The sequence below is a fragment of the Bos indicus genome, chromosome 6 (genome assembly GCF_029378745.1).
Source record: "Bos indicus isolate NIAB-ARS_2022 breed Sahiwal x Tharparkar chromosome 6, NIAB-ARS_B.indTharparkar_mat_pri_1.0, whole genome shotgun sequence".
Taxonomy (NCBI): domain Eukaryota; kingdom Metazoa; phylum Chordata; class Mammalia; order Artiodactyla; family Bovidae; genus Bos; species Bos indicus.
The window spans coordinates 11880630-11907880 of record NC_091765.1 but is presented as its reverse complement, the minus strand read 5'-3'; the positions used below and the strand labels follow the sequence as shown (position 1 = coordinate 11907880).

Below are 27251 nucleotides of genomic sequence, written 5' to 3'. Positions count from 1 at the left end.
ATTTTGGATTTTTTACCCCTGTTCCTATAGTCAGAGTTTTAGCTCTATGTAACAATAAAAGGACAGAGAAAGCTCCAGAACATCTTTGGAACTGAGTGGTTATTACAGGGGACAACCAGTGATTCTTTATCTAGCAGAAGTAACTAGTCACCTAGAGTATGCATTCTGGCAACTGAGTTATCTGCAAATTTGATCTGCTACAGAAAAGTTAAAAGAATGCAACCAGTATTTATAAAGATGGCTACCTATTATGGGAATAATGTTGCAAGCTAAAACTAATTGGGATAGAAGAGAAAATAATTTCATAAGTAGCCCATCACACTCGGTGCAGCTGTTGCACTAAGGAGAGTGCACAGTTAATCTACTGTACTCCACTACTGTCGCTCAATAGACTTTGTTTCTTCTTGTCAGAAAATTAGTTAAGAGCATGTAAGACCTCAACTAGGATACCAGGTTTTGATAGCCACATGAAAACTGTGAAGATTCATCTGACTTATTTCACTTAGCATAATAACCTCCAGATCCATCCATATTGCTCCAAATGGTAAGATGTCATTGTTTGTTTCTTTTTTTAATAGCTGAGTAATCTTCCATTGTGTATATATACTGCATCTTCTTTTTCCATTCATAAATAGATGGACAGTTAGGTTGCCTCCATATCTTGGCTATTGTACTGAGTTGGTCAAAAAGTTCAAATGGGTTTTTCTGTAAGATGTTACAGTGCTGTGATGAACCTAGGGGTACATACATATTTTTGAATTTGTATTTTATTTTCTTTGGCTAAATACTCAGAAGTGGAATTACTGGATCATATGGTAGATCTATTTTTATTTACTTTTTTTTGAGGACTCTTCATATTGATTTCCATTGTAACTGTACCAATTTACATTCCCATCAACAGTGCATAAACGTTTCCTTTTCCCCACATTCTTCCTGGCACTTGTTTCTTATCTCTTTGATGACAGCCATTCTGACAGATATGACATGGTATCTTATTCTGGTTTTGTTTTACATTTTCCTGATGATTAGTGATGTTAAGCATCTTTTCATGTGCCCATTGGCCATCTATATATCTGTTTTGGAAAACATATCTATTCAGGTCTCTGCCTGTTTTTAAATAAGCTTTCTTTTTTTTTTTTGATATTGAGTTTTATGAGCTCTTTATATATTTTGGATATCAACCTCTTATTGAATATCATGCATGCCTGTGTGCTCAGTCATGTCCAGCTCTTTGCAACCTTATGGACTATAGCCCACCAGGCTCCTCTGTCCATGGAATTTTCCAGGCAGGAATACTGGAGTGGGTTGCCATTTCCTCCTCTAGGGTATTTTCCCAAACCAGGGATCGAATCTGTGTCTCCTGAGTCTCTTGCATTGGCAGGTGGATTCTTTACTGCTGCCACCTGGGAATGCCCCTTATTGGATATATCATTTGTAAATATTTTCTCCCAATCAGAGTGTTTGCAAATAAGGGCAATTTCCTCTTTTCCAATCTTTTTAATTTTTTAAAAATAGTTATTTCTTTGTTGCACAGTTAGAATGGCTCATATAATGTTGAAGAATAGGGTGTTGGAAATTTTTACCTCTTCAAACTAGTTTATAGCCATTCATCATCTTACTGTTCCTCTTGGAAATCTAGTTACACAAATGTTAGAACTTCTCACAGTACCACCTACTTATCTGATCTTCTCTTTTGTATTTTCCAGTGTTTTGTCACTCCCTGATTCATTTTTAGTGTTTTATTCTAACTATATCAAAAGTTTAACTTGCTCTTCAGTTGTATCTAATCTATTATTAACCCACCCATTGGGTTCTTAATTTTAGTTATTGTATTTTTAAATCCTAGAGTTTCTCCTAATTCTTTCATAATTCCAGTACTTTTGTCAAAATTCTGCATTTATATATCTATAAATGTATTAAACATAACTATTTGAAAGTATATGTTTGCTAATTCAATTGTCTGGATTCTCTGAAATGTTTTCTACTTTCTGTTCTATTTCTTCAGTTTTGTTTATATCTCTTTGTATGTTCTGCCTACTTTAATATATTTTATATTTAATTTATCTTGGCTCAGATGGTAAAGAATCTGCCTGCAATGCAAGAGACCTGGGTTCGATACCTAGGTCGGGAAGATCCCCTGGAGACAGGAATGGCAACCCACTCCAGTATTCTTGCCTGGGAAATCCCATGAACAGAGGAACCTGGCGGGCTACAGTCCATGTGGTTGCAAAGAGTCGGACACGACTGAGCAACTAACACTTTCATATTTAATATCAGATATTTATGTGAAAATTATGGAAATATTTTGAGACTTAAATGATATTAGTTTCCTCCAGAAATGATTTATAGTTTCTTTTTCCCATAAGGGTAGGATCAGTCTCAGACCTCCTTAATGTAACTGTGAAATTGAGATGACTGGCAGCTGGACTTTAGCAAAAGAGTATATTTATTTTTGCTTTGCTTTTCCCTTACTCCTAGGACTTAACTTTTTGGAGCACCTACCAAGACCTGTGAACTTATCAGTACCCTTCTCCCAAATGGTAAGCTCTAACGTCAGTTTTCAGCCTCTGAGTCTATTGAGGTTGTTGATTTATTTGTTCAATTTCTCATCCTCTCAGTTTCCTCTTTCAGAAAAATTGCACTACCAGACTCACCTCTCTGCAATTCCTTCTCACAGATTTTTATTTTCACAATTCCTCTTTGCCTTTTTTCCTTAGCTCTTCCAATGGCTTTACACATATGTTTCTTGCAGTAGTCTACTTTTTCTAGTTGTTTTCAGTTCAAGGGTAGAGTTTAATTATCTAATCTTCCTGTACTGAAATTTAAAATTTCTTCCATTAATTTCTCATTTCTTTTCTGTGAAAGAAAATTAGCAGGAGAGAAATCTTTAACAAAAGAGAATATAGATCAATATTTACTAAGCATTGATCACATGCCTAAACATTAGTATACATTTTCATTAATAATGTTCAAATTCTATGATGTCATAAAAGTCATCTCTTTGTAAAGATTACAACCAATGCAAAACAAACACAAATCTCAAAATGGAGTGGTTAGAAGATTTTGCTCCATGAGTGTTTCTCATTTATTAATGCAAATTATTCACATGGGGATACTATTCAATGCAGAGTCTGATTCAGGTGCTCTGGGGTTTGGCCTGAGATTCTGTATTACTACTGAGTGCCTGAGGGAGGCTGATATTGCAGGTCCACAGACCACACGAGTAACAAGGCACACCATCATGCCACCAAAGCAGGTTTTTATCTTTGTCGCTGCTGCTGCTGCTGCTAAGTCGCTTCAGTCATGTCCGACTCTGTGCGACCCCGTAGACGGCAGCCCACCAGGCTCCCCCGTCCCTGGGAGTCTCCAGGCAAGAACACTGGAGTGGGTTGCCACTTCCTTCTCCAATGCATGAAAGTGAAAAGTGAAAGTGAGCCGAGTAAATCTTATCAATCCTCACAACCCACTGGAAAGTGCGTCTTATCTCTCCCTACTATAATTTCTTCCTTTAAATTGTAAAACAACTCCCCTTCACCTATATTTTCTTACAGTCATATTCTAAGTATGTTCCCTTATTCTTCTTTTTAAAACTATCACTTTGAACTCATCCATACTTCAGTCCCACTCCTTGCTTTCTACTGTTCATTCAAACTCAATCAATCTGCTTTTTCCCCTGCCACATGATTATTTTTATTCAAAATTTCCATCAGATATTATGATCACAGTCTTAACTGTAGTTTGATCAATAACTATTTAACTTCATCTTTATAGCTTCCAGCTTTTCAACTTCTGCTTTTCTGTCCATTATTTATTGCTATCTAATATTGGTCAATTAAAGTTGAGTATTAGCATGCAAAACACAAGTGAGGAAGAGCAGTTAGGCTTTCTGAGTGCAGAAATCAAATAGGAGGAATTCTAGATAGCATTTCCCAAAGTTAAGTTTAGAAACTTCTGTGCCACACCCAGTTAGGTTATGAGAATTGGGGGAAATGTTGAAATAGATGGACATACAACAATTGTGAGTAAAAACAGGCTAATAAGATTGACACAGAAAAGAGAAGAAAAGACATGCTAGATATGTATGCTATTTAAGAACCATTGTAAGGGGCTTGTGACCAGGGAATTCAGTTACAGTACCATCCCCTCTAGACTAAGCATAATGTCTTAGTCTTCTTTCTGTTCTTTCATTCCCAACTAAACACATTATAAAAACATAATAAATACCTGCCTATTTGAGTTATATAATGATAAGTGAAAAGAAAGAAAATTACATCAGAGGAATAAATTAATTTTATAGGATTTTATAGCAAATGCTATGAGCTTGCATCATCTAACTTTTCTTTGACATTAGAAATAATATCAAGCTCACTCTCCTCTGGTAAAGATTGTGTTTTTATTATTTAATATTAAGAATGCTCATTATTTTGCATTAATTGCTCATTTTAGTTCAATGAATATTAACTAAATATATAATTGACTATTAAATTGACAGGTGTCCTTCAGTCTGAGATTTTAAAACTTATGTAATGGTTTCCAAACGAAAGAGCAGCTGGATTTGAAGTTCTCAAATAAACCCAGTGATAGTTTGTATCAAAGAACAAAAAATATTAGTAAAATTTTTGGCCTCCTTGGTTAAAAAATACCAGATGGCAGTCTTGAAGAGATATGTTTTGAGAGACTGAGAGGGTTAGTGTATTAAGGAAAAAGGATGAAAAGTAAAGGTTTAAAAGTTTTAACCTTTATTTCCATCCATGTCTTTCTCTTATCTTTCCAGCTAGAAAACTTAGAAATCAGTAAATCATCGAGAGCTTCCTACATGGCTCGGTGGTAAAGAATCCACCTGCCAGTGCAGGAGACACAGGAGATTTGGGTTTGATCCCTGGGTCATGAAGATCCCCTGGAGGAGGAATTGGCAACCCATTCCAGTATTCTTGCCTGGAAAATTCCATGGACAGAGGAGCCTGGTGGGCTATAGTCCATGGGGCTGCAAAGAATCCGACACGACTGAGTGACTGAGCACACACACAGGGATTTTGCACTGCCAGAGTTTAGCAATTGCTAAGTTCTGTATTACAGCCATTTACTCTAAGCAGGAGATTAAACCCCAAAATATGTCCTAAACATTGTCTAGCTGAAATCAAAGGGAACTCACTATATTAAAGCACAGAGTGATCTATTATTCAAGGTGCATAAACAAAATAAAATCATCCTACACAAAGAGGTGCCAGACAGGTCTTGGGGTATCAGATTTTATATGATGTTGATAATGAAAGCAACCCAGGAGTTATACAAAGACTTAACTTACATTTCCTTTTTCCTCAATAAAATAAGGAATTTTAAGGGCATCAAAAGCGAAGCCCATTTATTCCCTAAGTCACTTGTTCATTCATTATAACACAATGTTTATGAGTGTCTATTATATTATTTGGGGCACCTGATAGTTGGGATTGCCTTGAGATGCATTCACCTTGGAAACAAAATTTTTATGCAAATCAACATAAAATGAAAATATACAAAATAATATCCAGGAACCAAATTTTTCTTCAAGCTTGCTATATTTTTGTTGAAAGTCTAACAGATTTGAAGAAATGGTATCTATCAAAGAAAAGTTGGTTTAGGTGATGGCATTATAGAAGACATGATCACAGAGGCAAACATTAGCTTTTCATATCCAAGAACTGTCCAAAGAAAAGGGATTCCTAATCCAAGAATTTGAGTTACCCAGTCTAATGATAGATGTGTCTTTTGTGGGAAGAGATGCATTGGCCTGATGCTTTTAAATATCCACTTCAAATAATCAATTTTTCCTGTTGTAATTTTTCAACATGCAGAAATTCTCTAAAATGCTACTTTCCCTATAACTTACTTATAGGAGTAGAATCCACTTAAAGAAGAACTTTAAGTGTTTAATTCTTTTAGCAGTTATACTTACCATTGATGAAATTTGTATTCTAGTTTCTATTTGTCTTCTGAGCCTTATTTGAAGTACTGGTACTTCTAAAGTCTGATCAACTCTGGAACACCTAAAACAATACTTTTAGACTGTTCTAAAGAATACAGCAGGCTTCCCTGCTGGCTCAGATGGTAAAGAATCCACCTGCAATGCAGGAGACCTGGGTTCTATCCCTGGCATGGGAAGATCCCCTGGAGGAAGACACGGCAACCCACTCCAGTATTCTTGCCTGGAGAATTCCATGGACAGAGGAGCCTGGTGGGCTACAGTCCATGGGGTCACAAAGAGTCGGACACCACTAAGTGACTAAGCACAGCACAGAGAATACAGCTGTCTCAAGAATTATAAAGAGGTGTTTCTGAAGTTTATATTCCATTCTCAGATAAATTTAGAACTTGATTTTAATTCATATTCTCTGCCTACTGACTAGCTATATGACCTGCACTAAATACCTTTCACAATCAGAACAAAGTCTACATTTTAAAATTATGTATGTTTACATATATAAGAATTATGAAAACTAAATAATAATAATACAAAATAAAGCACTTAACTAGCATGTGGTGCTTAGTAGTGAAAAAAAAAAGAGAGAAATGGCTTCCCTGGTAGCTCAGATGGTAAAGAATCTGCCTGCAATGCAGGAGACTGGGTTCAGTCCCTGGGTTGGGAAGACTGCCTGGAGAAGGGAATGGCTATCTATGCCAGTATTCTTGCATGGAGAATCCCACGGACAGAGGAGCCATGCAGGCTACAGTCCATGGGGTCACAAAGCATGTAGCACTTAGTAAGTAAGTGCTCAGTAGATGGTAGCTAGTAGCCATAATGGCAGTAGCAGGAAATAGCCCTTAAGTTTCTTATGTCATAAGTCACTGATATCATCATCACCGGTATAGCTTTGTGCAATATTTTATTCTTTATACATATAGTATATCAGGTAAGCTGTAAAATAATATTAAGCTTATTTCTAGAAAATTCTTCCTAGAGATTTCAATTCACCATATAAAATCATTCAAGCAGTTAATCAGAGACATGAATGGTGGTGAGCATGAGCTTGTAAAGAGTATTAATAAATGTATGAAGAAAACATGACTCATTAAGAAAAGTAAATACAGCTCTATTGACTAAATTATAGTGATAAGACGTTATGTGGAGTCATATGCTATCATTTATTAGGGCGACTATACATATAACCATGATGATAAAAGCAAAATATTAACAGAAAATATGGGCAAGGATTAAAGTTTCTGAAGGTTGGGATTAGAAAAGCTCTTAAACACCCCATCAAAATATCCACTTCAAGTTAAAGTGCTCTTTAATAAAAAATTAGTTTGCCTTTCAAACAGTTATTGATCAATCAAGATTTCTCCATTAGTAGGCCCTGTGATTCATTACATGAATCATAAATATAGTTACATGGTCAAAATAAGAGTGCTGAGTACAAGAGCAATCTCCTCACATCTTATAAGATTGCTACTTATTTCATTAATATCCTTGATTTTGTCACATCAGTAAATATAAAGGTAAAATGCACTGTATTAAATCAATTTGAATTTTTAACTCATATAACCAAAGTTTAAAAGTAAACCTTAAAAATGTAAATTTTCATTAAACAAACATTACCAAAAACTAATAATTTTTCTATACCTTCATCTACAGATTCTGTAGGTTAGTAAGAAAATCATCAAAGCTACAGCAGTTACAAATGATTAAACACAAGAGCAAGTAATTGTTCCATTAAGAAATACAATTAGTAAAGAGAAAAAAAATTTCAACCTTGTTTGATATAAAAAAAACCTGAAAATATATGAAGGTATTAAACCTAATCATTAAGTCAGCAAAAATAGTAGAAACTTGTAGAGTAATAATACTTAGTGATGCCCAGATTGGCTCAAAAGGACATAGGCTTTCTTGTCTGACAGTTCAGATTTGAATCCTAGAGCCCTAGCTCTTTTAATTGCTGTGTGATTTTAAATACATTTTTATCCTGCTGAACTACTTTTTTCTCTTCTGAAAATCTGCGGATAAAATATTTTCTTCCTGGAATTGAGATAAGTTATGAAGAAAAGGATCATTTCTGTTTTTTCTCATCAGTGACTATCAGTATCTGGCATAATATTGATACTCATTCAATATTTGTTAAATGAATAAATGGATAAACAAACAAACATGAAAATTAAGAGCAGTAGACAAAGAGATCCCATAAATATTTATCACTATACTTTTTTTGGTAAATGTTTCAATAGAACTTTATATTGCTGATGGCAATGTAAACTGATTCAAATCATTTTGAAAATTAATTTGAAAACTTGTGATAAGTGACACAATTTTTCAAATGTAATAATCATTCCTCTGGGAATTTATGTTCAAAATTTATCAAAATAAGACAAATGCTTTATGTACAGATATTTTCAATATAGTTCTAAATAGACTAGTGAAAAAATTTAAGCAACTTGTATGTTTATTGGCTAAGAACTTATTGATGAAAATCTAGTATATTCAATCACTTGAATATGTTACAGACCATTTAAAAGATTTGTAAGAAGGTCTTATGTCAAAGTGGAACATATATTTTGTTTAGTTCTGGTTTCTTGGTAGCACTTTTACAGCTTACTGTGTTATATCTTACTTTTTTACTAGAAAAATATAGAAAATGTAAAACAAAGAAGTAAACATAATCTATTAATTTATAAAATTATCATATAAAGTATAAAATGAAAGATTTTTCCATTATCAAATATCCAGTGAGACTTCTGCAGAGGTGATCACAATTAACAGTTTGTGGTGTTCCTCCTGAAGTTTAAGATCATATGATATGTATTGGTTGGAATCATCAAAGCACAGAATCATTTATTTTCCAACTGCATGACTACGGATAAACTTTTATATATGTAGATATAGGCATATGAAAAAGTGAATGAGTAAAATATCTGCCATGAGTACTGGGATTATATCAATTTCTAAATTTTCTTCAGTGTAATTCTAATGATTCTATGAACCTAAATACAATGAGACGATTGCCTACAGTAGATATGGGCAAAGACTGATACAAGAAGTAAAGCAATATTATTCAAATAATTAGAATTTGGGGGAGGGGAACTTTTGTTATGTAATACAAAAAAGGAGAAAGAAGATTAGAACATTTTTAAGGATCTGATAGATGAAAAATGGTGCCACTATAGCCTTAATCTCTTGGCTAATTTATGTTAGCCAGGGAAGTACTTGTGTTCAAACTGTGCACATTATGAGCATTATCATTTATGAGTGACTGCTTAGTCATTCTGAATATGAATGTTAAGATGGGCACACCAACAGTGACTCATATAATACCGTCAAGTTATTATTATTTAAATATAAACTAAACTTGAATAGAATAATAATGCCATTATTATTTGAATAAATTTGAGTCACTATAATTAAAAAGAAATGTTTTCCAGGAACGGTGAAGTCTAACTGTGCAATGTTGGAAAACAGGAACAGATGGACAAATTGTGATATTAATTTTAGGTGATTTATTCAGACCATTTATAGATATCTGACCATATAAAATTAAAAAAAAAAAATTGGTCAACCAAATAGCCAAAGCAATTTTTAGAAAAAAGAACAAAGCTGGAGGTATCATACTTCCTGACTTCTGACAATTCTACAAAGCTACAGTAATCAAAACAGTATGGTACTGTCACAAACCCAGACATATAGATAAATGCAACAGAATAGAGAGTCCAGAAATAAACCCATAAACTTATGGTCAATTTATCTATGATAAAACATGCAAAACAATGGGGGAAAAGACAATTTCTTCAATAAAGTGGTGCTGGGAAAACTGCACAGCTGCATGTAAATAATGAAATTAGAATATTTCCTTACATCATATACAAAATAAACTCAAAATAGATTTAAGACCTAAATGTAAGGCTAGAAACCATAAATCTCCTATAAGAAAACAAAGCAGAGCACTCCTTGATATAAGCCATAGCAATATTTATAAGGATCTATGTCCTAAGGCAAAGAAAACAAAAGCAAACATAAACAAAAGAGACCTAATTAAATTTAAAAGCTTTTGCACAGTAAAGGGAACCATCAAAAGAATGAAAAGATAACCTAGTGAATGGGAGAAATTAATATATACAAATGACGTGCCCATCAAAGGGTTAGTATCCAAAACATAAATAGCTCATACAGCTCAATATCAAAAAAATAACTCAACTGAAAGTGAACAGAATATCTGAACGGAAATTTTTCCAAAGAAGACAGGCACATGAAAAATATGCTCAATATTGCTAACCATCTGAAATGCAGATCCGAACCACAATGAGTGATCATCTCACACCTGTCAGAATGGCTATCAGCAAAAAACCTCAAATAATAAATGTTGGTGAGGATATGGAGAAAATGGAACCCTGGTACACTGTTGGTGGGAATGTAAATTGAAATGGCCACTATGGAAAAGAGCATTGAGTTTCATCAAAAAAACTAAAAAATAGAGCTACTAGAAATTACATTCCTGGGTAATTTCAGAAGAAAATGAAGACACTAATTCAAAAAATTCATGCACCCTAATGTTCATTGTTTTTTGTATATTATTTCTTATAATAATAATGTCCAGCATTATTTATAATAGCTAAGATATGAAGCAACTTGTGTTCATTGACAGATGAATAGGCAAAGAAGGTGTGATGTATATAAACAATGGAATATTACTCAGCCATAAAACACAATGAGATTTTGTTTCATTTGTAACACAGAAGGACCTGGAGGGGATTATGCTTAGTGAAATATGTCAAAGAAAGAAAGACAAATACTGTATGTTATCACTTACACATGAAATCTAAAAAATGAAACAACTGAGTGAATATAATAAAAGCAGACTTACAGATATAGAGAACAAAATAGTGGATACCAGTGGAGAGAGGCAAGGGGGAGGAAGAAAAAAGAATTAGGGGACTAAGATATACAAACCACTATATATAATATAAAGTACATTATACAGCACAGGAAATATAGCTAATATTTTATGACTTTAGAGTTAATTGAATCACCATGTTACATATCTGAAACTAATATAATATCATAAATCAACTATGCTTCAATATAAAATTAAAAAGTGGGGTCAAAAATATTGATGGGTCCAACCAACAAACATTATTGACTAAATTGCTAAAGTATTTCTTATATATCCCTGTTTGGAAAAGTTTACTTGTCACATGTCGCATACCTCAATGAGGTTTACACAGTAGGTTTTATGACCATAAGTGTTGCCTAGGATGATTTCAGTTCAGTTCAGTTGCTCAGTCGTGTCCAACTCTTTGCGACCCCATGAATCACAGCATGCCAGGCCTCCCTGTCACCAACTCCCAGAGTTTACTCAAACTCATGTCCATCAAGTTGGTGATGCCATCCAACCATCTCATCCTCTGTTGTCCCCTTCTGCTCCTGCCCCCAATCCCTCCAAGCATCAGAGTCTTTTCCAATGAGTCAACTCTTCGCATGAGGGGGTCAAAGTATTGGAATTTCAGCTTTAGCATCAGTCCTTCCAAAGAACACCCAGGACTGATCTCCTTTAGAAGGGACTGGTTGGATCTCCCTGCAGTCCACGGGACTCCCAAGAGTCTTCTCCAACACTACAGTTCAAAAGCATCAATTCTTCGATGCTCAGCCTTCTTCACAGTCCAACTCTCACATCCATACATGACCACTGGAAAAACCACAGCCTTGACTAGACGAACCTTTGTTGGCAAAGTAATGTCTCTGCTTTTGAATATGCTATCTAGGTTGGTCATAACTTTCCTTCCAAGGAGTAAGGGTCTTTTAATTTCATGGCTGCAGTCACCATCTGCAGTGATTTTGGAGCCCAGAAAAATAAAGTCTGACACTGTTTCCACTGTTTCCCCATCTATTTCCCATGAAGTGATGGGACTGGTTGCCATGATCTTCGTTTTCTGAATGTTGAGCTTTAAGTCAACTTTTTCACTCTGCTCTTTCACTTTCATCAAGAGGCTTTTGAGTTCCTCTTCACTTTCTGCCATAAGGGTGGTGTCATCTGCATATCTGAGGTTATTGATATTTCTCCCGGCAATTTTGATTCTAGCTTGTGCTTCTTCCAGCCCAGCGTTTCTCATGATGTCCTCTGCATAGAAGTTAAATAAGCAGGGTGACAATATACAGCATTGATGTACTCCTTTTCCTATTTGGAACCAGTCTGTTGTTCCATGTCCAGTTCTAACTGTTGCTTCCTGACCTGCATATAGGTTTCTCAAGAGGCAGGTCAGGTGGTCTGGTGTTCCCATCTCTTTCAGAATTGTCCAGTTTATTGTGATCCACACAGTCAAAGGCTTTGGCATAGTCAATAAAGCAGAAATAGATGTTTTTCTGGAACTCCCTTGCTTTTTCCATGATTCAGCAGATGCTGGCAATTTGATCTCTGGTTCCTCTACATTTTCTAAAACCAGCTTGAACATCTGGAAGTTCATGGTTCACGTATTGCTGAAGCCTGGCTTGGAGAATGTTGAGCATTACTTTACTAGCGTGTGTGACGAGTGCAATTGTGCGATAGTTTGAGTATTCTTTGGCATTGCCTTTCTTTGGGAATGGAATGAAAACTGACCTTTGGGCATAATTAAATAAAAAAAAAGTAAACAAAAAACCAGTTGAGGCTGGATTACATGGTAGGAAAATGTGTTGACAAATGAAATTAAAAATTCAAAGAGAAACAGGCTTTGAGTTCGGTAGCTCTAGGACTCTAAGAATTATCTCAAGCTTCAGAGTCATTGTATCTCTGTCATGATCTTCATCATCCTTCTAATATACCTTTTAATATTAATTCCTTACCTGGTTCTAGAACGGCTGACAGTTGCAACAGAAGATACATGCATATTGATTTATATCAGATGTAAGAGAGGGTGCCTTCCAGAGTTCTTTCAGAGTAATGAAGAGGATCTTTTCCACAAGCTTCATGCAAATCACTATAAGAATCTCAGTATTCTGACTGTTGCCCTTGGCTGTCTCTGAGCCAAAAACTAAAAATGGGAGTGGAAGGAGCATTAGAATCACCAGACCCAACTTTCTAAGAGGCACTTAGGCTGAGAGGCAGGTAACTAAATAGTATCAGGGTGCACTATGGAAGGTGAAGGAGATAATGAATTCTGACTACTGAACAACATGTCTACTGTAGCATCTCCCAAAAGAAAATGTTCCCGTGTTTTTAAGGTCAGTGTACATACAAGGAAAAGAGCTATTAGTCAAAGGATACTTTCCAGTGACATAAACTGTTGTCAGGAGTCATTGCCAAGTGGTAGGATTTAGAGAGATGGAAGATGTGCTTGTAAATGGGGATTTACTGCCTGGCATGCCTCGGTGGAACAGTCAGAACCTCATTAGCTGTCCTTCAAGCTCTGCCTCGTTCGCTGCTTGGTTCTTTGGAAGCCTGTTTGTTTTCTCTGAATACAGCTTGCTCTCTAATGGCATGGCCCAGACACTTTGAAACTTTCAAATGACTAAGTCATTTGAATCAGGAAGCACAATGACCATGTCAGCTTAGCTCAATATTTGCCACACCAAAAAAATACTCCCTTAGTGAAGAAAGCTGAGTACCGAAGAAGTGATGCTTTTGAACTGTGGTGTTTAAGAAGACTCTTGAGAGTCCCTTGGAATACAAGGAGATACAACCAGTCCATCCTAAATATCAGTCCTTGGTGTTCATTGGAAGGATTGATGATGAGGCTGAAACTCCAATACTTTGGCCACCTCATGGGAAGAGTTGACTCATTGGAAAAGACCCTGATGCTGGGAGGGATTGGGGGCAGGAGGAGAAGGGGACGACAGAGGATGAGATGGCTGGATGGCATCACCGACTTGATGGACATGAGTTTGAGTGAACTCCGGGAGTTGGTGATGGACAGGGAGGCCTGGCGTGCTGCAATTCATGGGGTCACAAAGAGTCGGACATGACTGAGTGATTGAACTGAACTGAACTGAGTCTTACGTTGCAGGGGGCTTCACTGGTGGCTCAGACAGTAAAGAATCCACCTGCAATGCAGGAGACCTGGGTCAATTCCTGTGTTATGAAGATCCCCTGGAGAAGGGAATGGCTACCCACTCCAATGTTCTTACCTGGGGAGTTCCAGAGACAGAGGAGGCTGGCAGGTTGCAGTGTGTGGGTTACAGAGAGTCGGACATGACTGAGGGACTAACATTTTCACTTCACTGTGTAGCTGGAGTGCTTGGAGCCCTTCAGCTGTTCAACACTGACCAAGTGCTTATTAGACGAGAACGTTCTCCAGCTTCCTATAAATTCTGGCCATAATTAAATGGACATTGGTTTCTAGATCATTCAAGAATTTTTATAATTTCATTACTCTGTTACACTATAATATAGTAGTTGAAGACCTAAGAACCCACATATTGTAAAAAATTAATTCTAAAAATTGTTTTTTAGGCAAGAATGGTATTAAGGTCTAGAGAATTTAAGAATAAATACAGTAAGTTTATTTACCCTATAGATGATTTCTACTGTAAAGCTGTTTTATTGCTCTTAGAAACATTATTGTAAAGTTCAAACATCACTGGTCAGGTCCAATTCAATTACATTGCTCCTTATATACATCACTCTTAAAACACATTTACACATTAAACAAAGCAGAAAGCCCTAAGTTAACAACTGTATAGTCTACTGAACTTATTTTTTTTTTATACCGATGCAATGACTTTTCCTAATAACTGCTCATTCTTGATCTTGCTTGTTTATAATCAGCAATTTTAGCATGAACTGATAAATATATATAGATTATGTCTCCTTCTATTTAATCACTTGAATCATATCTAGTTCTAGTAATGAAATGTCCCACTTTAGGGGGAAAAAAAAGCCTCATGAATTTATATTAGTTTTCCTTTGATGTTAGTTTATGGTGAAGACTGTGCAGCAAAGAGGTACAAAAAATGCAATGGCTCCAATAGAGATAGTTTATTATTTTCTTCTATGTAAAAGTCAAGGAAGGGGAGTTGGGCTTTATGACATCTCCCAGAGGCAATGGCTGCTTTACCATTCACCAAGGCATTGCCCTCATCTGCCTCAGTGTCTGTCCAATCAGACACTGAAGTCTGATTGCTACCATGTCCAGTTTCTCCCAGTGGAAACCAAGGAGGGTACAAAGGAGCACTCGTGGTGTGGTAAGACCCAGCCTTGGAATGGCACAAGTCCCTTCTGCTCACATTCCATCAGTGAGAACTCTCTCACGTGTTTACTCTGGCTCTAAGAATAGGTGACTGAGTAGCTCTGAATGACCAAGTATGGTTTTAATTCTTTGTTCCTGTGGATGGAGAATAGAACAGATTCCAGAGGACAACTGGTCTCTAACACTTTTATTAAACATTGATGTTTTGCATTTATTTTGTCATGTATCTGAAAGTGAGAAACAGAACAACTTAGATTTCGTAAGTTTGAATGAAAAAATGAATTTAATATTGGATTATTTTTGTTAACTGATCATTTCTTTTTAGCTGTGATAATATTCTTTGATGAATATGAGTTCTGAGGAAGAAAACTGCTACTATTTATCAATAAATCACTCAAAATTTCCTTTGAGTTTAAAAATGGACATGCTCTTAGCTTATAAGCAGAACTGAATGAATAAGTTTTCTAATTGCTCAAAAGATACCCACTGCTACTCCCATCATGACTGTGGGTTTAGTCAGGAGTGGTGATAGCGTCAAGGCAAATACTTTGGATGTACAAACTATTTCAATTTCCCTGTTTTACCAACTTACTGGTTTATAACTCCCTGTTCCTTAGATGTAATTTACTTTAGAAATGTATTTATTTTATTTTTAGCACTTTTTAAAGTTAATTTTTATTGGAGTATAGTTGATTTACAATGTTGTATTAATTTCTGCTGTACAGCAAAGTGAATCAGTTATAAATATATATATGAATCTGTTCTTTTTTCTTAGATTCTGTTCCCATATAGGTCATTACAAATGATTGAATAGAGTTCCCTGTGCTACACGGTAGGTTCTACTTAGTTATCTATTTTATATACAGTAGTGTGTGTATGTCAATCCCAGTCTCCCAATTTATCCCTTCCTCACCTTCCCCCATAAGTTTGTTTTCTACATGTGTGACTGTATTTCTGTTTTGTAAATAGATTAACTTGTACCAAATTTTTAGATTCCACATGTAATGTAATATGGCATTACATTACATTTTAATATGTAATGTAATGTAATATGGCATTTGTCTTTCTCTGTCTGATTTACTTCACTTGGTATGACAATCCCTAGGTTTTCCATGTTGCTGCAAATGGCATTATTACATTCTTCTTAATGGCTGAATAATATTCTGTTGTATACATGTACCACAACTTGTTTATCCATTCACCTGTTGATGGGCATTTAGGTTGCTTCCATGTCCTGGCTATTGTAAATAGTGCTGCAGTTTTCTTTCAGGGTGCATATATCTTTTCAAATTATGATTTTCTCTGGATATATGCCCAGAAGTGGGATTGCTGGATCATATGGTAGCTCTATATTTCGTTTTTCAAGGAATCTCCGTATTGTTTTCCATAATGGCTGTATAAATTTACATTCCCTGCATCACGTAAGAGGGTTCCCTTTTCCCCACATCCTCTCTAGAGTTTATTGTTTGTAGATTTTTTTTTTTTTTTTGATGATGGCCATTCTCACCAGTGTAGGGTGATACCACATTGTAGTTTTGATTTGCATTTCTCTAGTAATTAGTAATGTTGAGTGATACTTAGTGATATTCAATTTCCCTGTTTCTCCTAACTCACTGCTTTATAATTCCCTGTTCCTCATATAAATTTAGTTTATAAATTTAAATTATTACATCTGTGTAATATTGTATTGAATTTTTAGTTCAAAAGTAAACTAGAGCAAATGCTTTTCCACCATAAAAAGATGAAATAAAGAAAAAGGATAAAATATAAAGCAAAGTATATTGAATTGAAAATTCTGAAGAGAAATTTCATTTGAATTAAAATTTGATTGGGAGAAGGGATACATGTATTCAGGAGGGCATGGGGAGAATCAGAGAGGATAATCATCCCACCACTGGGAAATAAGAATATATCTTTCTAAGTAACACACAAGTAACAGTAAATTGAGGTTCTTACACCATTATAGTTAGCTGGAACACTTTTAAACTTAGAACAAAACTATATGTGAAATTAGAAGGAAGAGTGATGGGGTTCTCCTAGCGTAGAACTTCTAGAGTTCTACAGATCCAGAAATTATCTAAGGGAATATATTAGACCTCTATCAGCAACTCCACTTTTATATATTTAGCTGGAAGATGTGCAGAAGTTAAACACATACAGTTTTTTTTTTTTTAATAATCTTTTCCCTCACTGTACTTTGCTAACATCATGTTGGTGAAAAAATAGGCTGTTGTGCCTCGTCATATCTAACTCTTTGCAACCCCGTCGACTGTAGCCTGGCAGGCTCCTCTGTCCATGGGATTAAGACTGGAGTGGGTTGCCATGCCCTCCTCCAGGGAATCTTCCCAACCCAGGGAGCGAACCCAGGTCTCCCACACTGCAGGTGGATTCTTTACCATCTGAGCCACCAGAAATGCCCAAGAATACTGTAGTAGGTAGCCTATCCCTTCTCCAGGGAATCTTCCTGACCAAGGAATTGAACTGGTGTCTCCTACATTGCAGGTGGATTCTTTAACCAGCTGAGCTACCAGGGAAGCCGGACAAAATAGGCTATTTTATTACAAAATACTAGGAAACAATTCTTATCTTTGCAGTTAGAAGCTTAATGATAATTAAAATAAAAGTTAGTGAACTACCTTTACAAATTACTCAGTATCATCCTTTGAAAAATATTGTCAAACCACAACAAGAAAAGGGAGCTGCAGCCAGGCCCTACCACTAGTGAAACGTTCTCCTTTGCATTTCACATACTTCCTATACTTTGAATCTACTTCTTTCTATTATAACTAACTACAGCACAATAGTGATGAGTTGGCAGTTTTCACCTTTATAATGTACCAAGTCACTGTTATTAAGCTGCTCAACTTTGCTCAGGCTGAACAAAGTCCTTTCATTGTGAGATTGCCTTTTTGTCCAGTTCATTTGAGCCATATATATAAGCTGTGTGAAATCTGTAAGAACCCACAGTATCTTAACTGGGCTTCAGAGAGCACATATTTATTTAAAAAAAATTTTTAGAGGAAAAACATGTTATGGTTTCTTTGGACTGGGTCCCTGACAAAGGGCAAGAGTCTGGCATGATTTGGCCTGGCATGACTTCTGAGAATTCAGGATCTTCCTGTCTGAGGACAGTGTGTGCTGTCCACAATGTGTGCCCAAGGACACGACCATAGTTAGGTTTCAGGTTCTGCGGGGAACACTTACATCTTGACTGTGCTCCAAGATGTTCCAGAAACCCCGAGAAACACAGCTAATCCTAAGCAAAGTTTCAAGCTGAGAATTGTCTGATAATTTTTTATTTCTTATTTATTCTGTCTTCCATCATATTCTATACCCCAGGAACCCCATACTCTCACCATAGTTCTCATTTATCTCCACTTTTACTATCTCACCTGTCAGAAGCTATTTTGGATTATTATAGTGAAAAGGACAAGTGACAAAGGGTAGCTAAGAGCAGTGACTGCATCCTTTACTATCGTGTATTCTAACAGCACATGTGATGAGCACAGATCTATTACTTTGCTCGAGAATAATCAAACTTAGAGGTTAGATTTCAGACAGAAATGCAAGCAGGTGAATAAACATCCTAGACAAGAAGATCCTATCTTCTGGGCCATGTCTTAAATATGGGCTGCAGTTTCATTGAAGCATGCATTTGGATCTGCTGGGAAAATGAAGTAACTTATTTTAGGTGTGGCTGGTATTTCATGTTATTGCTTTGTAACTCAAATTTAAGTCAGCTGCCTGGATGCAGGGACTCTATAATCTCTGGAATATCCTCCTGAAGCTCAGAGAAAGGAACCTGTTGCCCAAAAGAGTTCTTTTGGTAAGTTGGTAGAAATAGTGAATTTGAGTCGTGTTGAAATAGGCAGTTGCCCAAGTGGTCAAAGCAATCTATTTATGGCTTTCTTATTAAGGTGTGTATTTAGGCAACCATCCGAGTCTAAGGTATACATTCAGGCATAGGGGAATGTGATAGATGCCTTCTTTGGAAATCTATCTTCTTTGGAAAGTGGAAAGATGTTTCACAGATTAAATTCAGAAACAGCCAACAAAAGGACTTAGGGAGATATGGCTTGTCCAAGTAAAAGTGATTTATTCAAAAAGTGATTTAATAAAACTGGAATAAGCACTGCAGGGAGGTTTATGTAAACCAGCAGATATGGTCATTATCTGTAAGATAAAAATTTGGTGAGATAGGACACATGATATGAGACCAAGATATGTGCAAAACTATCATCAGATCTAAACTGAGAAGTTCTCAGAGATGGCTCCTAAAAGAATACTCATTGAAGTTACAAGAGTTGGGAAATTTAACTGTTAGATGTTATGTGATGGATAACAGGTTATTGATATGAGAGAGAGTACTATGTTTTAAAAAATTGCTACACTGCCATCTGACAATTCAAGTGGTCTAAGACTCTGTGATAACTCATTGCTCTTTACATTTGTAAGTTGTCAAAATTCCAAGAAAATGAGCTATAATGGTAAAACATGGACATGGGAACTGGAGGGCTTTCCATCATAAGGTGGTAGCTATTCAGTCTCTCTGAATGTTAGGCACAGGACTAGATTGTGTGAGAACCTTTCAGCTGTATAATTCTGTGATTTTGTGAATATGATATACATGAAAACACCACCAAAAAATACTGGCATAAAATCATAGAATTTTAAAGGAATGCTGTGGTATAATGAACGGAAAATTTTTAAATATTTTATTTGTGGGTTTATTCTCAAGTTTCTAGTAGTAATTAGTATTTAATTGTCTATCTTTTGTCAAAAGAAACCCGTATATGTGTTGTTACAGAGCTAAAAAAAAATGCAAGTGGTGAATGGATATTTAGGGTAATCTGAGTCTTAATGCCATTCTTAGGGTTGAGTTGCCTGCCAGAGACCTAAATCTCTACCATCAGAAAGAGAAACGCCTTCATCTATGTGAGCACAATAAGTCCTATGTTGGAGTTTTGGGGAACGTGGACAAACAGAGATATGATCCATTTCATTTTTCTGTGTAGAGACGCTTATGCCTCCTCTGGCTTGCTTTTACTGGGACAGAGAGATTTGGAGGCTGGAGAGCGCCAGCATCTCAAGAGGACCGCAGTCGCCCACAGGATGGAAGTGGTGGAGGAGAAGGTCACTGTGGCCAGAGCAAACTCTGCCTCCCCTCGGCAGGTCATGATAACAGTCGATTACTAGCAACAACAGGAAGGAACTGACAGATACCTTAGGGATGAAGTAACTTCTACACGCTTTACATCATTCCAAGAACATCACTCTTTAAAACAGTGTTGAGTTTTTAAGGAATTCTTTTTAGATCTACTATAAGATAATTTTTAATCAATGTATTATAGTCTAATGGATATGAGTTCAACTTTGATTGGGAATTAGACTGCCCTGTCTCAAAATACACTTTACCATTTACTTTGAACAAATTTTTTAACCTTTGGAGAAGGCAATGGCACCCCACTCCAGCACTCTTGCCTGGAAAATCCCATGGATGGAGGAGCCTGGTGGGCCGAAGTCCATGGGGTCGCTAAGAGTCGGAAAGACTCAGCGACTTCACTTTCACTTTTCACTTTCCTGCATTGGAGAAGGAAATGGCAACCCACTCCAGTGTTCTTGCCTGGAGAATCCCAGGGACGGGGGAGCCTTGTGGGCTGCCGTCTGTGGGGTCTCACAGAGTCGGACACGACTGAAGCGACTTAGCAGCAGCAGTAGCAGCAGTGTGTTATTTTCCTTATTAATAAGCTGCCAATAAAAAGAATATGTACCTCAGGATAACGGAGATGATAAAAGAGGTACTTAGCAAGTGTTTATCAATAGAATGGCCAATGTTTATTAGTTATTAATATTGTTTCTATGTAAAACAAACAGATTTCTGTAACTAAAACCTCAGATAGTTGATAAATGTGGTTATTAAACCTGAACTTCACTAGCATTTCATTCTTTTTAATTTGTATTATATTCAGATGTACTGGTCAGAATCTTTCAAGATTCTAATTGCTCTCTGGGCCATCCATCTTTGTTCTTGTCATTCAATTTTTATTATTTTTATTATTATTTTTTACTTTACAATTTTGTATTGGTTTTGCCATACATCAACATGCATCCGCCACGGGTGTACATGTGTTCCCCATCCTGAACCCCCCTCCCACCTCCCTCCCCGTACCATCCCTCTGGGTCATCCCAGTGCACCAGCCCCAAGCTTCCTGTATCCTGCATCGAACCTGGACTGGCGATTCGTTTCTTATATGCTATTATACATGTTTTAATGCCATTCTCCCAAATCATCCCCCCTCCTCCCTCTCCCACAGAGTCCAAAAGACTGTTCTATACGTCTGTGTCTTTTGCTGTCTCGCATACAGGGTTGTTGTTACCATCTTTCTAAATTCCATATATATGCATTAGTATACTGTATTGGTGTTTTTCTTTCTGGCTTACTTCACTCTGTATAATAGGCTCCAGTTTCATCCACCTCATTTTCTATAATTCCCCATTTTCTCTTACCAGCTTTAAACAAAGCTGTGAAAGATACGAGATCAGTAATCACTAACCCTAAACGCCATTGTCTCACAGTCTGAATTATTAGCTTTAAGCATTTTTCCTTGCCTGTCTTGGTTCTTTGTTAAGCATCTCCCTAGGAAGGCATAAATTGGCAGACTGGGATTGACACATACACACCATATATATAGAATGGATAACTAACAAGGACCTACTGTATAGCATGGGAGCTCTACTCAGTACTCTGTAACGACCTATATGGAAAAAAGAATCTAAAAAAGAGTGGATGTATGTGTATGTATAACTGATTTACTTTGCTGAACACCTCAAACTAACAGAAACTTGTAAATCAACTATACCCCAATAAAAATTAATTACAAAAGAAGGAAAGATTGAGAGTTTATGTACAAAAAAAGGCATGCCACTCAAAAGCCTTCTAATGATATGGTGTGGACCTTTCATTTTATTCTCTCAATTATTGTAAAAATTTAGATGGTAAGTATCTCTTAGAAGTATGGAACTGTAAGTCATACTCCTCCACTCTACTGCTATCACAGCTGCCCGTGTCCATGCCCCCGCCTCCTTCCCCACTTCATGACTGGCTAAGCCCACAAACTAAGTGCTGAGGAGGAGGACCAGCTGCTGCCAAACCCACCTGCCATGAGGTGGAGGGAGCCAGATGGGCAGGATGCCATCTGCAGGCAGCTCCATTTCAAAGACTTCAGTAGGGCTCTTGGCCTCCGGATGACAGTGGCCTGCAGACTGAAAAACTGGACCAGCATCCTGAATGGTTTAACCTGTGCACCAAGGCCCACACCATCCTGAGTACCCACAAGTGTGCGGGCTTTTCAGAAAGGGACATAAACACGGCCAGCTTCAGGGAGCAAGTGGCAGGGTCCGTGACATAGACCCCACCCTTCGTCTCTGAGTTTTTCAGGGGATCCAGGGAACTGGGGAGCCCTGAGATGTTGCTGCAGTCAAAACTGCCAAGTCAGTACTGCTGCCTCTGGTTAGAGGCAAGTTATTTCCCTGGAAGGAGAGGGCCATATCTCCTGCCAAGATGAGGAAATTAGACCATTTTTCCCACACCACTCTCCTCCTCCTTGGACCTCTGAAACATGTACACTGATCTGAGTAAGTTCTTCTCTTGCTTCACTACTTCCCAGCAACAGTAATGCTTTCTTTTCAGGCCATGTCTTGCTTGCTCCTTTTCTGATTCATTTCCCAAGAAGCTTGATGGAAACTGTGTCTAAGACAAAGTTTTATCTTAGAAACCAGGACCCTCAAGTTGTCCTCATCCTATGTGACAGAAATGCATTCACTTTTATGCCTCAAATAAAATCGTTGTTTCACTTGGGGAAAACAAACAAACAAACAAAAGAAATACGGTACTATAAATCTCAAAATTTCCACTCCTTTATTTTATAGATGACCAGGAAAAGCCCCCCTGAACTGAGAATGTCTTTCAAAGTCCCACAAATATTTTCTAGCTAGCACTGTTATAAGATAAATGTTGGATTCTGTGGTTTTGCAAATTTCTCTTCTTAATGCACAACCTGTCTTCAGCTCCTATTCTTGCAAATTGTTCTTAGAAAGCAGTGAGTAGAAAGCTCTTCTTGGCATCAACAAGTGAGAAATGACAACATTCTAGTCTTATCTCTCCTAATAGATAAAACATTAGCCTAAAATACTTCATGATGATTTCAACATGACCATAGGCAGAGGAAATGACAGGTTTGGATGCTGGCAGCTTCTCAGGACCATAAAATTAGTATATGTAGGCACTTAATTGGAGAAGGAAATGGCAACCCATTCTAGTAATCTTGCCTGGAAAATCCGCATGGACAGAGGAGCCTGGTTGTCTACAGTCCATGGGGTTGCAAAGAGTCCGACATGACTGAGTGACTAAGCACAGCACAGCACAGGCATTAAATTCTTCTATCAGTATCTAAGTAAATTATTTCTGAAGATAGAACATGTTCCTTGTTTGGGTCAATTCTGCCTGAAATGGTATTTTATACAAGCTTTATAAAAGAACTTGCTAAGACAAGCTAGTTTTATCTGCAATAGTTTTTCGCTATAACTCTTATGAGTGACATTGCTAACACAGACTAAGTGTTGAATAAAGACAACGGATCACTTTGTATCACTTTAGAATCATTTCCACTTTTGCAAAACATTCTATAAAGCCATAGTGCCTGGATTTTTATTTCTCTTCACCTAGAACATCTTTCTAACAGTTGAAAAAATTACCTGAATGGGGCAAAAAGAAAAAAAAAAAAGCAATGAGAAATATCATTCCTCTGTTCTTCCAAAGGAAGAACAGAAAGCATTTCTAGAGTGACTATCACTCTCCCAGGAAGTGTGTTTGGCACTAGAAATATATATGCACTTTAATGAGATATTTTCCTTGTCAAGTAGTTTATAATTTTTAAGAGAAATTTAGAAGGATAAAAAAGGACTAATCATATAAGAATAGAAGTGTGTGCAAGTTACTATAAGAGTTCAAATGAAGGGCATTTCATTTAGACTATAGATACCACAGAAGTTTTTCAGAGCAGGTGACTTTCACTGAAGTGTGTGTGTGTGTGTGTGTGTGTGTGTGTGTGTGTGTGTGTGTTAAAATTGCCTAGGCACAAAACATGGGTTCTCATTCCAGGAGCGAGAAAAACAACATCAGCATTGTCCATGAGAACATAATTAGGCCCAGTGGTTCCAGTACCCCATTAGATGCTCTGACGTGGGCGGGAAGACGGAGAGAGCAGAATGGAGACCAGAGGCTGCTTAGTGTCCAGTGAGCCACAGGCTGACCGTGTAAGAGTGTAAGATGAAATAAGGAATGTCATGGACACTTCTTAACTGTCATTGCTGCCACTGCTCCCACTTCTGCCTGTGCCTCCCTTGTCTCTACTTCTAGGAGCCTGACTATCTCCACTACTCTACTCAAATGCCATTCCTGCAAAAATTTCTGCCTTTTGCACCATCACTGGCATTTTGGAATTACCTCAAGCTATGAAGAGAACCAGAATCAACTTATAGGTGATGCAAATCCCCATAATTATTATCATTTTGCTTCCATTCTCTGCTATGTACATTCTTTATAAATGCAAAGTTCTTTCCCATCATGGTGGAAATGTGAGCCCATTGTCACTAAGGTCACATTAAATACAGACCCAGCATTTGTTGCCGCTTTCTAAATGTTGAATAGTAATGAGAAGAGATTAGTAGGAGGAGGAACAAGAAAGTATTTAAAATAGATCCCAACTGGTTCCAGCTGCAATAGAATGTTATCAAAATATAAAACTGAAAATATTTCTAGGAAATTATAGGCCGTTTAAACTCATTAGATAGTTTTAACTGAAATCCTTTAAATCTACACAGCAAAAAAGTATTTTCCAGATGTCCTTTATACTGATACAGAGAATGTAAAATATGCTTCCCTTACAATTTGGATTTTTAAACATTTATTTATGCTTATTTTAAAATGTGACGTTTCATTCGTTGTTTTAGCTATTTAGTCAGGTGAAAGCTGCCTAATGAATAGCAGATGGTACAGGAAAATATATATATATACATTTTAATTTTAGCTTTATCTGAAGTCCATTGTTCATTTCAGGCTGCCTTACTGAGAGTCCTTGCACTAAACGCCTCTGGTTGCATTCCATTCAAGACAAAGGCATGTTTTAGGGATGTACCTCTCACAAAGAGGTATTGATGGACCAGGAATCAGAGTTTGGACAAATGAACATTTCATTATAACACAGCCTAATTGTTAAAGCTCTTCTTATTGAAAAGAATAAAAATTTCATTAGTCATCACAGTAGCTCACCACGAACTCCTCCTCTTTTTCTGACAATGCAGAGAAACAATGGCAGTTTTAAGCTTATCATTGAACATTTTGGAACAGTTGGTTCTTCCTTCCTTTTGCTCTAAATACACTAAGAAGTATTTTAGTAACAATTATGAAAAAATCTTTGGTAATAATTTTAAGCTAAATTTTAATACATGGAATTGTGGGGAAAAAAAATCTCACGGATCACAGGCAAATGCAATTTAAGATAAGAGCAGCCTGATTTTTCATTTTAGGGCCTAAGGATTGTTTTATGGGTTTATTAAAGATTCATAGGGCCATCCTAAAGCTCAAAGAAGGGATAAAGACAAAAGTGCTTTAGAAGCGGTAAAGGTTTTATAGGTCTAAGGGAGTAAAATTTGCATTGGCAATTCTCATCTCTATTCAGCTTTCAATTTCAGTATCTTTTCAGCTTCTTCAGAAAAGATACATACTGATCATTGCCCTAAGTGTAAAACCTGAAACAAGGAAGGGCCAAGATACAATGAAGATCACAATCTGGCACTCAGAATTCCTGTCATTAATTAGATGGTAATGTTGAGGATGCCATGTAAATTGTTGGGAACTCCGGGTGTCCTAGAGGTGAAATGTTGTGGGCAGACTAGATGAAGAACACAAATGTAGAACAACCACTACCCTCACCCCTGAACACATATTGCTAATTGATCATGTAAGTGATTCTGGCTAAGACAGAATGCGGTCTTAGAGCAGTACTCAACAGTATGCCAATCAAAGCTGGCTTTCTGAGTTGAAGCCTATTGGACAGGCAAGAACTAGAGAATCTCTTGGGGTTTCCTTCTGCAGGTCTAAGAGCCTATGGTTGTCACCGTGATTGTAGATCAATTGTGTTATCCATTCTCATCTTTATTGCTCCTCCTCCTTCATCTCCTGCCTCTCTCTCTCACTCAGCTTGCTCTGGCACACTGGAGGCATGTCTTTGTCTCACAAACTCTGCAGTGACTGTACCCTCTGCCTAGAATACTCTACTCTTACCTGTCCCCATGCTCACTCTGTTATCTTCCCCATGTCTTCACTAATCTCAGCTTCTCAGTGGTGTACAAAGGGTTGGCAAACTATCATCCGTGGGCCAAATCTGGCCTCCTGCCTGTGTGTGTGTGGCCCACAAAGTAAGAATAGCACTTAGATTTGTATTTAAAAACATATAAGTCAGAAGAAGAATTATGTTCTATGGCACATGGAAATCACATGATATTCAAATTTCAGGGCTCATGAATAAAGTTTTATTGAAACACAGGCTGCTTTTGTGCTAAAATGGTCAAGTTAGATGGTTATGGCAGCGACCATGTGGCCCTGAAAGTCTAAAGTATTTAATATCTGCTCATTTACAGAACAAGTTTGCCCACCCCTGAGGATAAGCTTAACATTTTGTTAATTACTGGAAGCACTCACTGGCAATCCTGATGCCTTCGCCTTCTCAATTTTTAAAAATAACATTTATCACATTGTACCATACACTGTCTTTGTAAATTATGTATATTGTATCTCTATAAGAGCACAAATTCCACTAAGTCAGAGAATTTTGTCCACTTTATTTTCTGATATATCCCCAGTGCCCTGAACAATGTCTGATACACAGCAAATATTCAATAAAAATATTTCTGGAATGAATGAATTATATGGAAGATACCTGCAATTAAGCAGAAACATATTAAATGGAGTAAGAAGATTTCAGGGGAAGATGATATTTCAGGGTTGTTCGTTGCTAAATTGTGTCCAATTCCTTGCACACCTGGCTTCCCTGTCCATCACCAACTCCCTG

General features: G+C 36.9%; 1 long non-coding RNA gene and 1 pseudogene across 1 annotated transcript; both read left to right on the top strand.

Moving 5' to 3' along the window:
* Positions 1–359: 359 nt before the first annotated feature.
* On the top strand, positions 360–21977 carry LOC109560115 (uncharacterized). The gene is made up of 4 exons (XR_002180869.2): positions 360–544; positions 2479–2540; positions 15896–15952; positions 20136–21977. It is a non-coding gene; the product is annotated as an uncharacterized lncRNA (long non-coding RNA).
* Positions 21978–22215: 238 nt separating this feature from the next.
* Positions 22216–22529, top strand: LOC109560114 (pterin-4-alpha-carbinolamine dehydratase pseudogene; annotated as a pseudogene).
* The last annotated feature ends 4722 nt before the right edge of the window (positions 22530–27251 follow it).